The sequence below is a fragment of the Paroedura picta genome, chromosome 7 (assembly GCF_049243985.1).
Source record: "Paroedura picta isolate Pp20150507F chromosome 7, Ppicta_v3.0, whole genome shotgun sequence".
Taxonomy (NCBI): Eukaryota; Metazoa; Chordata; class Lepidosauria; order Squamata; family Gekkonidae; genus Paroedura; species Paroedura picta.
This window is the reverse complement of record NC_135375.1, coordinates 57,361,568-57,375,798: the sequence shown is the minus strand read 5'-3', so window position 1 is coordinate 57,375,798 and position 14,231 is coordinate 57,361,568.

Sequence of the window (14,231 nt, the reverse complement as noted above, 5' to 3'; positions counted from 1 at the left end):
TGTGTGTGTGTGTGTCGTTTCCCTTGGTGTTCAAGAATATTGTGAAGTGGTTGCTGTTTTTCATCCAAGAGTAGACTACAAAGTGCAGGACGTTAGGCAATGCTGCATAATACTCCAAAGGGCTAGTTTTAATGTTTATAAAAACCTGTGTTAATAAGTTTTGGGAGGTTAGTCATGGCCTGCAGACAAGGAACAATGTGCAGCACTGTGACTTCTGATCTTGGGAAGTCCTACTCTTGTGCTGTCACATGAACACTTCACACAAACATTGAGTGTTTTATCAGGCATTACCTTCACAGTCTTTAAAGGATGAGGAGGGGAGTTAATCGAAGCTGAGATGTGTAGAATGCAGAATTCTGAGCTCTTCTTGGAGTGTTATTATATACATACAGTTAAATTCAAATGGGTAGCCATGTTGGTCTGAAGTAGCACAACAAAATCAGAGTCCAGTAGCACCTTTAAGACCAACAAAGATTTAGTCAAGGCGTGAGCTTTCGAATGCAAGCACTCTTCCTCAGACTGAACTCCCCAAGAGAGAAGCTGTGTGTGTCTCCATCTCCATGGTGATGCACACAGGTTCTCTCTTGGGGCGTTCTTAGTCTGAGGAAGGGTGCTTGCATTTGAAAGCTCACGCCTTGACTAAATCTTTGTTGGTCTTAAAGGTGCTACTGGACTCTGATTTTAAAATACATACAGTGTGATTGCAGAATAGATGCAGCCTCAAGATAAAGCTTGGGTGTGGATTTGGAAAGGAAGGTGGAATGACACATACAGTCATATTGTCTTGTATTTTTTTCCCAGTGGATCAGAATGTTTCAAAAACTGTACTGTGGCAGAGCAGCATACCAAGAAAACCGATTTTGTTCCTTTGGAGTTGATTTGTGTGACTGGGAGAGGGGGGGTAGCTCCTAGTAGCCCATTCTTTTATTTTGTTCTCTTCTTGTCTCCCCTCCCTGTGTATGGCTTTTTTGTGTTTGTTGCTGAGCCGGCTGTTATCTTTCTTTTCTGATTCTTGGCCTGGAACATTCAGGCAGCCAGCTGAGAGAGCCCGCTGTGGTGCACGAATGAGTGCGGGGCTCTCTGTTCTCAAAGCAAGATCTGAAGTTTCGTGAGCAACTTCTGTGAGGCAGCCCTGTGTGAAAGTGTGGTTCTGTGACATGCTGGTAACTTGGTTTTTCCAGGAATGAAACTCTTCTGAGGGCAGCATCTGTTTCTGACACACCAATGTACATGAATAATCATCGCAAGCCTGATAATGCTTGTGAGAGAGTTGGTCTTGGAAGTATCAAAGCCCATTACTACAGTCTCTTGGGGCTACAGTCCCATAAGTAGATTTATATTGGGATATTTCTTTTCTGCTCACACCAATAAATTCAAAGAAATCTTCAAAATGTAAAACAAGTTATTTACATTATACATTTTAAATAAAACAAGATCATCATGCACATGTCCATATTCACTGAGCTGGCTAATGTAGGCACAAGGCTACAAGCCAATAGTCTTTTGGCTACTGCTCTCCAATGTGCATAGCTAGGCACCAGAGAGATGGACCAGAATGAATGGGATGAAATTAATTCAAAAGAAATTCCATCTAAACATCCGGAAGAAGTTCCTGACAGAGTGGTTTCTTAGTGGAACAGGCTTCCTCAGGAGGTGGTGGGTTCTCCATCTTTGGAAATTTTAAAACAGAGGCTAGATAGCCATCTGACGGAGAGGCTGATTCTGTGAAGGCAAAGGGGTGGCAGGTTACAGTAGATGAGCAATAAGGTTGTGAGTGTCCTGCATAGTGCAGGGGGTTGGACTATAGATGACTCATGGTCCCTTCCAACTCTTTTATTCTATGATTCTATTCTATGACCTGTAGGCTTAAGTAGCTGCAAGCAGAGGAGAAAACAATGCTAAATGGTATGCGGCTGCTGCTAGCAGAATCCTCCCAATGTCTCACCTACCATATCTGTAGTTCAGTTCAGTGGCCTTGTTAGTCTTGTTGCAGTAGAACCCAGACATTTTGTGACACCTCAAACACATTTATTCAGGTGCACATTGTCATGAGCTTGAAATAACAAAACTGGTAGCATGGGATGTTATCCTTTCGTATAAGGTGCTGGATACCCGGCATGCGTGCCAGTTATACACATATGTTTAAAGAACGATTGATTGAATAAAACTGAGTTAGATTCAAAATTGAGCTGAGGGTCTCACAATTTCTATTTTATAATGTTATTATTGTGATCTTGTTAAGTTATTATTCTTATAATGTTATTACTGTTACTGTTACCTGTTACTATATGTTAATTGTATCCTTTCCTGTTTTCTGTAAACAATCCTGAGCCCTTGGGGAGGGAGGTATATAAATATAATAATAAATAATAATAATAGAAAATATTATTTTCTACAAAGATAATGACTGTAATGAAAGGTGGGAGGTGATTTTTGATAATTCTCCCTGCCGCTGAGCTTCATGAAGATTTATTACTGGAATGGTTTGGAGGGTTGAAGTAAGGGGTGGTTGCAATAGAAAATAGCTTACTTTCCACTGGCAGAAAATAACCTTTGGATTGAGCCCTGTATCAACAATTGAGCTAAAAGGACATGAAATGGTTGTAATGGATCAATTATATGTCCATTCAAAACTAAATTACATACAGGATAAGAAAAGTGACCCCTCACAGCCATAATAGTGATGTTACCAGTCTTCTTGGTATGCAGACTTTGCACCTATCACAAGAGAGATCTGTGAGCTTGATTTAAACTTAAACCAATAAAATTACATTTCTTAGAAATTCCAGTTTAATGCTCTTGTGCTGAACTGTTATTTTTACATTTTTTGGATAAAAGATTATGTTGTAGTCTGTAGCAGTGTTCTTTCAATGGTACATAACATTGTCATTTCTATGTCATGTGTTTCAAGACCAGGTTTGGACTGGGAGGAAAAAGCAGCCTGCTGCTACATAGGGGGGAGGGAGAAGGAGCCAGCCAGCACTACACCTTGCCTGACTGGGTGCCTTGCCCAGCTCTGCTGGGACTGGGGATTGCCATCTGCACACTTTTGCCAACTCACACTGCTTGAGGGCAGCCCCCCTGGGCCAGGTAATTCCCAGGAGTAACCTTGCCCAGGCTGGCTCAAGGGGCAAGCCATTGGCTCACCAGGAAATTCCCAGGTGGCTGTAGTATTAAATGGCTACAATATTCAGATATCACAGAAAATCTTCTTATGCATATATTGTATAAATATATTGCTTTCCCTTCTCCTTGATTCTCTTTATTTTGTTTGTTGGACCTTTTTGGGCGCTTTTACATATATAAACACGAGCATGATATTACAATCAATTTGTGTCTGTGGAAAAAACCCTTATACGGTAGATGTGATTCTTGAGTTCCTTGACATGTACCTAAAGCTGCCTGTTGCTTGCTCTTTGCTTCTTGCCTGTATTTGAATGCATGGCAGCATTCAGCTTGGTGTTAGGTTAGGAGTGCAGCTAGTGGTTAGGAGTGCGGACTTCTAATCTGGTGAGCCAGGTTTGATTCCCTGCTCCCCCACGTGCAACCAGCTGGGTGACTTTGGGCTTGCCATAGCACTGATAGAGTTGTTCTGACCGAGCAATAATATCAGGGCTCTCTCAGCCTCACCGGGTGTCTCTTGTAGGGAGAGGAAAAGGAAGGCGATTGTAAGCTGCTTTGAGACTCCTTTGGGTAGAGAAAAGCGGAGTATAAGAACCAACTCTTGTTCTTCTTCAAATGGAACCCCAGGAGCTTCCTGCTACCTTCATCTCTGCATTGGCCACAGGCAGTTCCAAGTGATAAGCTGCTCAAGATGAAAGGGCTAGTTACCATGTCTAATAAACCGGATTAACTTCCTTTTCAAATGTGTATATGTTTCAGAACTACTAAGTGGCCTTCAAAAGCATGGTAAGGGGGCAGCACCATTTTTAAACCTGTGCCCATGGCCTCCTACAAACATTCGTGTCATGGATTCCAGTGCTACAGATAAACATTGTAGACAAACGGTATTTACGAGGAACTGATAAAACCAAGATGAGCTTAAAGGTACTGCAAACAAGTTGATGTTCCTTAATTTCTGGTTTAATTATCAGAGGCCATTGAACAGATTACAAACTGCAGTAGCTGCTAGTTGATTATTGTTCCCTGAGGATCAGTGTTTGGTTATAAAATATGTCCTCGAGCTGCTACTGTATTATGTGTTGAGGGGGGAAAAGCTGCTTACAGTTTAATACAGCTGTTGTTTCTGCTGTAGCATATACTTAATTACCATGGCATACAGAACATCAGTGAATCCTGAGTGCTAAATTACAAAGATGATCAATAATTCATTTGTATTGCCTTACTCTAGTATGACCTTGAAGGAAAATAGAGGCTGAAAATAATGTTCCCCTTTATATCCCCTTCAGCAGCCATTCTGGAACGGTTAACACTTGTGTAACTGCGGTTTGTATTAAGAAAAATACCTACAAAGCTCTTCTGTGTTTTTGCAACCAAGTAACTAAGCAAGGAAGAGTAATCTCATTTGATAATATCATGATTGGCCGTCTTTGGTTTTCTTCTATTTCCTCCTAACTATTTGTGGTTGAAGAGAAATGCTTGCTTGAACTGAGTATGTCATCTTAATGTTTTAAGGTTTGAATTGATGTGGGTTTTTACTTTTTCTTAGTAACCCTCCACGAGATGTTCTTGAGAGTGGTGGGTAAGAAATCTAATAAATACTGATAATGAAATACTGTATCTCTGGCATGTAACAAGTAGGTGTGTTTCTTATACCACAGGGATTGGCTGATTCCAATCTCAGATTTTGTTTTTTAATTGGATCCACAGATTATGAACGTAATCATGATGTCGTAGCATAGTTAGATTATACCTTAACTATTTACATTTGCAAGAAAGTAAAAGGTTCTTTTCCACTAAAGAATTCAGAGGCAATAACCACATAAGGAAAACAGTTAGTTTTATTGAAAACTCTGATAATTCTTGTAGAAATCAACAAGTCATAAAACAGAATACATGCTTATTTATCTTCTTATAGTGGACTCAAGGCACAGCTGGTTGACTTATACAACAGACCAGTGTGCACAGTGCTGTTCCCCTGTCCACCTTGATCACCATTTGCTATTTGGGGCAGTTCCAAGGCACTTACATAGCATTAGGAATGCAATATTTTTCACCTGTGTGTACATATGTTTCTCCATAACTGACTTTGTGGGGGAATAATTCATCCCAAGGCCAACTGATAAGCGATGTGGTGTGGCAAGTGTCTGATATAGATACTCCCTGTGTTCCAAAATCTGGCCCATCAGCATGAACATGAACACAGCCCATTTTCCAAAGTGCAATAACAGGGGATTAAAGAAAGAAAAACATATTTTTAAGACAGAACATTTCTAATATCTGTAATCTCTTCAGGTCTGGCCTGGCCCATAGGACATCTTGGGTACAGATGGTGGAACTGTTCATGAGCAATTTGAGGAGATGTGTTCCATGAGATCATACCATGGTATCCTTATGCAGTGTTCTTTGGATCCTTTTAAAGAGCCATCAGTCATCTATGCGGACTCCTGGATGTGATTTAGTGCACCACTTATAGATCATTGTTTATCTTATCCTCCCTATGTGCAACTGGTACATGTGTATTAAAAACTATGGCCTGTTACAGCTTCCTATTATGTGTACAAACAGCAAGTCAGACATGCAGATTCACAGGGCCTTTTATACTATCAAGTTTGTATATGAATCGGCTTAAATATATTTTGAATCTTTTAGTGTCCTTTAGGTTATAACAACCATGTGAAAAATAAGATTTTGTAGCAGCAAGTTTTGAGATGTTTGATCATTTCATTTAGTGTTTACTTTTGTCCTATGGAGTTTTCTTTTTTTCTGAGATCCTAGCATTTCAGGGTTCATATTATTTCTGGTAGATGATTCTTATTCATTCCCATGACTGTAGGCTATTTACTGAGCTTTTGTCTGATATGAAAGCTTCACAAGGCAAACCCTGTACTGAGTTCTCTCCTCAAACAGGGAAGCCAACCCAAATTACCTCAATGCTGCAGCAGCCCAGCACAGTGAAATTGTGTAGAAAGATTCTTGAGCTGTATTCAAGGTGTTGTTCTGCCAAATACTACCCTTTTTAGTGGTGTGGGAGTGAACCCAACCTACCCACTTATTTCCTGTACAACTTGAGTAATATATGAATTCATCCCAAAAGAAAACAATGTGGTGGCACTACTGAATCACGTGCATTTTTTTCATAGTAGACTTCAAGGAAATGTAAAGGCTGTCGCCAGATCTTATAGTAACCACACGTGGGCTGCTTTTATGTGGTAATCTTTCAGCTTTCTATCTATTGAAAAAGCGGCTTTTATTTAAAATCTCATACTTCACCGGTTCTTAAAGTCTTGAAGCTGCTTGCACTGGTTAACATAAAACAAAACACCATTTTACAGCAAGTTGCATTGTCATCAAAACAGCTTTTATAAATACCTCAGTAACACTATAATTTCCCCCTTGCCATTGCTCTTCAGTTGCTTTCTGTAAAATGCTCACCTTGCATGTTTTATGGTGGGCTGTGAGGAGGGTGCTTCATCAAGGCCATTACACAGAGACACAGTAACAAAAGATGGAGCTCTTACTCAGGAGGGCTAGATCTGACTAATAAAGGGAACCAGTGGTGGGTGGAAGTTGGTTATTCCAGATCAATTATCTTCTATCTATGGCAAAAGGTCCTGTGTCTTTAGGCTAGCAGATTTCTAATGACAAACTTCTGTGAACTAGAACTCACTGTGTCAGGTAGATTTATTATATGGCACAAAGTGTAAAAAAAAAGAAAGAAATGCTGGAGCCAGAATGCCATGGACTATAAGGGGGAATGATACATCTATGAGCCAAAACTGTTCACAGCAGTGACTGATTCACAACATCAGTAATACTAATTTTTTTAAAGCTGTGCTCTGCTGACTTAACATCTGTAGTGTTAAAGAAACCCATGGTATCAGGATTAATCTGCACCATAGGTTTCTGTCATTGACTGGTTTTGATGCAATTTGCTTTGGTATGCTGATTACTAATGTTGAAGGTTGGTCATTCTGGTCTTGAAAACCTTTGAGGTCTGCAGGCATAGTACTTTATATTAGCTCTCATGGTCCTAATTGTTCATGTCTTTCTCAGTTGTCTTGTGTGCAAAAATTATGTGCAGATATGTTGACAGTAATAGTTCATGCATCTGTCAAAGCAAATTCACACTGCAACTGTTAGTCTTTTAGGTAACTTAACAATCTGATGCAATCATCTGGAATAAAACATACTTTAATTATATGAATACAAAATAGATTCAGGTGGGTAGCTTTGTTGATCTGAAGTAGCAGAACAAAGTTTGAGTCCAGTGGCATCCTTAGGGCCAACAGGGCCAAGGCCGCTGCATTCAGGAATAAAACGGGCACTATATTAGGGGGGTGGAGTGGAAGAACTCGGTGGACAGCTGCAGGCAGCTGTTATGGAACTCACTGGCAGGGACAGTTCTAATGCAGCAGGGATCTGCTGCCTCATAGGGAAGTGGGAGGGGTGGTCAGGGGTGGGGGATGGAAGACAATTGGATAGCCGTTGGACAGACAGGCAAACCAGTTGGTGGAGGAAGCACTCCGGGGCGGGGCAGTGTGTGTTAAGCACTGAGTGGCACTTAAGATGTGAGACACGCTCCTCCTCCAAAGCCTTACCCAAAATATTAAGTGGAACAGGAAAGCTTTCATGTTTATGCACACTTCTTCAGATACAAGAACATGGAAATTACCAGCCCATACATGTAGGTAGAGGGTGAACAGTAAAATAGCATACAGCATAATGAAAATGTTTAACAGATTCAAGGACCAAACAGAAATAACAAACTTAGGTTATATGGTTACCATGTGCTTGGGTTTAATTCCAGGGGAAAACAGTAAAAGAAATACATCAGAATTGGAGACTGATGGTCAGGTGTATCATGTGGGATGCTGAAGGTAATTAACTGAGACTCTGATATTACATTCCATCTTATCACAAGCATGGAAGCAACCTTTCAGCATCTTCTTTGAAGTAAGGCAATTGGCTGTGTAGAGTTATCTCCCTTGTCCTCAAGTCAGAGAAATACATTCCAATTTACCATTCCAAATTGTATCACATAACATTCATTATGTTACATTACAATCTATTATTCTACTCTATTGTAGGAAGTGCACACACACACAAGCTTATACCTTGAATAAAACTTTTGCTGGTGTTAAAGGTGTTGTCGCCCTCAAATTTTGTTCTAATACAAAATGTTTCTTTTTAGAGGTTGAGCAGCCTCTTCTCTCTCCTCTCCCCATCCCTGCTGGTCTAGATAAATGATCCATGCCATTCCACTAAGTCTTTATTAAATGTTATCAACGTGAACAAAGAGAGCTATAAATGGAATTCAAACAGTGGAGGAAGAGGATGCAGCAACTGTGAGCTTTGTGGGGTTTCTTAAAAAAAATTCTTTTGTAGCCTTTAGGGGTCGCTCTTGGTCAGGAGAAAGAATCCTCTATCAGAAGGAACTGTGCTTTTCCCAGTTCTCTCTTTTTTTCTTATGAGGTCACAGTGGATCAGCCTTGGCATTCATTAAGGCAGATGTGTGAAATGCAAGCCTCCACTTTTATGAGCTCCTTTACTTTCCAGCACAGCTGGGGACATTACTTTTTTCAGTTGATAATTACCTCTACTTCACTCAGTTTAAATCTCATCTGATTAATATCATTCTGCATGTGCATACATACACAGCTCAAAAAGTAGGTTGAAAATAGGGTTTCAATTTAATTGTAGTCTACCAACCAGGATGTGACTGCGAATTGCATGCCCTGTTATTTAATGAATCAATACACTGCCTTAGTCTCTTAAGTGTGCCTTTGCCTATTGTAGGATGAGCATGATCTCCTGCATTGTGAAATAGTGTTAATTATATGATTGTTGGATAAGCAAAACTCAAGAGCTATTTTTGTTTCTCTATTTCTGTTTGCAAATGCTGGCAGGGGCTCATGGGAATTGTAGTCCATGGACATCTGGAGGGCCGCAGTTTGACTACCCCTGCTTTATAGCCTAATGACTGTCTTCATTTACTGTTACACAAAAAAATGGACGATTCCAAATTAGTGACAAGAGAAAAACAGAATCTATCCAGTGGCTTAATAAAGCTTGAAAAGGTAAAGAGTCTCTTATGTTATAACATAAGAGACTCTTTATCTTTTCAAGCTTTATTAAGCCACTGGATAGATTCTGTTTTTCTCTTGTCTTCATTTACTCCCAGAGCTGCAGTTTGGAGGTACTGATATTGTGTTTGCTCACAGGGCCCTTGCTTTTGAGCTATCTGTAAGCTATAGGACATCATGTCTGATTTTTCCCTAATGCAATTGAAGGAAACTATATATGTGGAACTTCACAAACTTCTGTAATACTATACTTGCTTTTCCTTTTCCAGGCAAGCCAAGAAACCACAAGAATGATTATATTTTACTCTTATGCTGAGCTATTAAGGGTTAATAATATCTATATGTAGGATTTTAAAATCAGCACCCACAGAGCTGTTTTTTTTTTAGAATAAAAAAGAAATAAATCTGAAGTCAGTACAATGGACAGCCAGTAATAGCTTTTCATGCTACATAATGTCCTAACATCCCCACTACAAATGATACAAAAGGCCCCACCAAATCAAGCCCCACATTATGTATATTCTGATTCTTCTGTACTGCAGTTTTAGTTCCTTTGTATTAGTGACATTCTTCTATCCTGTGTAGCTCAAAGGGGCACATGCTCCACTTGTAAGTTCTAGGTCTAGAGCAGGGGTTGTCAAACTGCGGCCTTCCAGATGTCCATGGACTGCAATTCCCAGAAGCCCCTGCCAGCATTTGCTGGCAGGGGCTCCTGGGAATTGTAGTCCATGGACATCTGGAGGGCCGCAGTTTGACTACCGCTGGTCTAGAGCATGCCTATGGGCATAACTCCTCAAAGTAAGCAAATGACAGTTGTACTCTGTCCTTTGTTTCTAGAGGCAACTGACCTAGCTATCAAATAGTGCCATCTCCTGGGGAAGAAAACAATTTTTTAATCATTAAACGGTGAGGGGTAAATACTCAACAATAGAGACCGGGTTGGTAAGGAAAAGAGTGTCATATATTAACAAACACCCAGATTCTACCATGATGTTATGCACACCATAAGAAAGGTGAATGAAGGCACCTGAAAGATGTTGTGTCCAATTAGGATCTGAATGGCCTAGCTTGAAATCCTCACTTTGTCTTGGAAATGCACCAGGTAACCTTGGGCCTCTTACTCTGTCATTCTTGGGAGAGTAAATGCACATTAATGTGAGACCTGGTGTGGAAAGATCTTTGGTACCATAGATACCTAGATTGTCATCTTGAAAATTGTGAGAACTTTGTCCACTTAAAATGTATGCATTATACTACAGGAAAGACAACCATAGTTTTTTTGGCTGTTTCTTGGTGGTTGAGGCTGAGCCCCTCTTATGACTTGTTTTATTGCTATGGACATATTAACTCTAAATGTGCTGCCACAGCATCTTGTCACTATTTCCTTTTTATTTGTTCATGGAATTAGTTGGTTTATTTTAATATTTCAGTGATAAAAGTTATACCAATAATGAATTTTTTCCATCAGCTTCCTTAATTTTTTTTGAAACACATGCACCCACATGCACACCCACACTCACACCCACACCCAATGTTTTCATGCTTTTTCTTCTTAAAATATAGCTTTGAGAAAATGTCTGGATTGTTTTAAATGATGATCCTGTAATAAATTATCTATATGGGTGGGGAGTGGGGGGAGGAATTAATATTAAGTGGCACCCAATTCTAATATCCATGTATATTTCCTATGGACTTTTACTTTAGTTTTTTGTTTCTAGTTTTTTAATTATTAGAAGATTATTAGAAGACTCTCCCATAATGCAAAAATAAAATTTTAAATATCATACACCCTAAAAAAAAACCCCAACCTTAGTTAATGACACATACACATCCCAATCCATAAGCACACAAGCATGAATTCAGAAATATTAGAAGCTATGACCTCTTGGTTTTATAAATAATCCACACCAAAAATAAAACAGGAAAATTAAAATAGCTCTCTAATTTATATTATTGCAAATATGTAAAACCTCCCTAAGAACTGTGAAATCTGAAAAACATTCCTAAAACAAATTGCCTTGGAACTCCATAGCTTGAGGGTTGAGATTGGAGAGGAAGCTTTCTCCTCAACATCACTTGTAACTAATTATATCCCCTTGAAACTAATGTAGCCAAACATCCACTTATAACTAATATATCCAAACATGCTGCTACATGAAAAATGCAGAGAATGTGTGGGCAGGGAAAAACGGACATCGGATGAGTAAGTAACTACATGACTAGGCAACCATTGATAGAAGTCCTATGTGTTAAACTGATTGATTGTATTCCCTCAACCATACTGGGCCACTCTGGAAGCAATACAGGTTTTATGAAATACCATTTATATAGTAACTAGTAATTAAGCCCGCTGCAGGTTAAATGCAGCGGGCACTAGGGGGCCAGTGGAGTTTTTCGGGGTAGCTGTGTGGCCTGTGGTCGGCCAGGCACGCACTGGAGGCTGTGGATGGGCCGGGACAAGGCCCTCCCCCGTGGTCTGGCGGCGAGGCGGCAGGCGGGGTCGGTGAGTGGGCGGAGGGCAAACAGCAGCGGTGAGATAATGAGCGTGAGGCGGCGGGAGAGTGAGGTGATGCAGGGCGGCGAGCACCGCTCGGCGCGTTTCCTGGGAAAGATCCTGCCGCTGGGTGCCGGGGAGAGCAGCAAGGTGATGTGGCGGTAGCAGACGCGGAGGCGGCGATTGGGGGTGGCTCGTCCTGTGCTTGTGGGGCAGCGGACGGCAGCAGCTGGATCCTGGGTGGGCCGGCGGGGTGGGCGAAGCAGTTGGTGGCCCAGCGGCGGCTCGCGTCAGAGGGAATGCGATGGGGGAAAGCGGCAGCAGCTCGGGATGGCGGTTTTTCGTGGAGGCTCAGCCGCAGGTGGAAGGAAGCTGCGTGGGACGTTGGTGAGGCAGCCTGCTGGCAGCTGGGGCCAACGGCTGGACCTCCTGTCTGGTCGGGCAGGCGGCAAGCTCGCGTATTGGAGGTGAGCAGGAAAATGGTGGCATTCGGCCGGATGTGGGTGAGTTGGTCAATTGCGCGGCTTGCAATTGGTCTCTTGCCACCGGACTGACAATCGGAGGGGCCAATCCGATTGTCAGTCCTGAGGAAGGGGCCTATCGGCACCCTTCCTCATCACGGACAGGGCCCTCCTTAGGTGCCCTTACCCAATTATTTAATTTGCTCTGCTAGGAGCGGGTTAAAGATTTTGTACTCTGTTGTAGTAGGAGAAAACATACCTGTTTTGAAAAAGCAATTGTGCGGCAGACTAAGCAGATGAACAGGGAGAAAAAAAAGCCTGAATAAGAGAGAAGTAGTGATAGTGGGGAAAATGAGGGTGTTTAATATTGTTGTCATTTCACAGTCTCCTAGCATTCGTTACTACAGTGTATATTTGTGGCAGGTTATCTTCAGAGAGAGTTAACAGAAGGCAGTGTTCAAAGTCTGTGAGCAAATTGATTTCAGCTGGTCTGAGGCAATAGAGTGCAAGGCCAGGCTTCAGAGTGAAAAAATTAAAAACAACGCCCCATAAAGCAGATTCTGGCTGCAGTCATCTATACTCTGATCACAACCAAGTTAGATTACAGCATTACAGTCTCTGTGGGGCAGCCTTTGAAGACTGGAAACTTATTGGTTCAACATGCTTGCAGCTGGTATAGATTATAGGGATCATATCTCACTAGTGCTGAAAGAATGCCCCTGGCTGCCTATTCATCTCCAGACACAGTTCAAAGTGTTGGCTCTTGCCTTTAAATCCCCAAACAGCCAGAGACCAGGGTGTCTAAAGGACTACCTGCTTCCACATGAACCTGATTGATAGTTACGCTCACAATCATCCTTATGGGTCCAGGTCCTGTACTCTCACTTCCAGAAGAGAGAAAGGTGGCTATCAGAGTCTTTGCTATTGTGATGACTTACCTTTGAACTTCCTGTCTCTTCCTATTCACCTGGTGCCAAATCTGTGAAATTTTAGTTAACCATTTTTTTAAAGTGAATTAGGTGGATTGATTTGAATCTGGCAGATAATAGTTATGGCTGTTTTTTAAAATTTATTACTTTGATTTGTTTCATCTCTGATAATAGCCTCTATTTACAATTTTGCAGTGCTGACTTTATTGGCTTGGCTACTTGCTTTATGCTGCTTCTCTATTATGCTGTTTTTATTATCACCTATTCCTGTTGCATTTATTGTTTGAGTGTTTGTAAGCCACCTTATGAACCTTTGGTTGAGAGTACAGGGTAAAAATGTTTAAAATAAATAGTACACCTGAAATGTTACCAACAGCTACATTTATTGCTGTGAAATACATTTTTGGGGGGGAGGTCTGAACTGAGCCAAACCAGGAGTTTTTAAAAGTTTTTCTCACTGGGCAAAGAACAGGCAGGAAAGGGGGAAGTCAGTTCAATGGCTTTCCAGCCTTGCCTCAGTTACCTCTTAAGAAATGCTAGTCGGTCTAGCAAAGACAGTGGGATGGTTTACCTCCCACTCCAGCAGGAAACAGATTGGGAGGAATTAATACTAGGAAGAGCAGACGCTGGGTGGCAGGAAACAAAGAAGCAAGGCCTCTCAGACCTTGGAAGAAGAAAAGTGTCAAAGAACTGGGTTTTGTTGTACCCTGCTTTTTACTACCCAAAGGAATCTGAAAGCAGCTTACAATTGCCTAGCCTTCCTTTCCCCACAAGAAGACACCCTGTGAGGTAGGTGAGGCAGAGAGAGCTGGATCTTGGTGTTGTTAACCCATGGACCATCTGAAGCAACTGGGTTGGACAAGATGCTGCTGACTCAGTAGAAATGGTAAAGAATGATTTCATCACCAACACCTCTGCTCCATAGATATGCAAAGGAGCTCTAGAGCATCTTCTGTCTACATCGGAGTTGTTTTTTGGTCAAAAGTGCCCCAGCCTTTCCCCCCCTATACTGCATCTTCCCTAATTCTCCCATAAACCATGGTGATTAGAAGTGGGAGAAGTACAAGAGAGTAATCTTATCAATAGCTCTGGTTCAGTGATTCAGGGGATTCTTACTGCTTCCAAGATTGGGTGCGCTTAT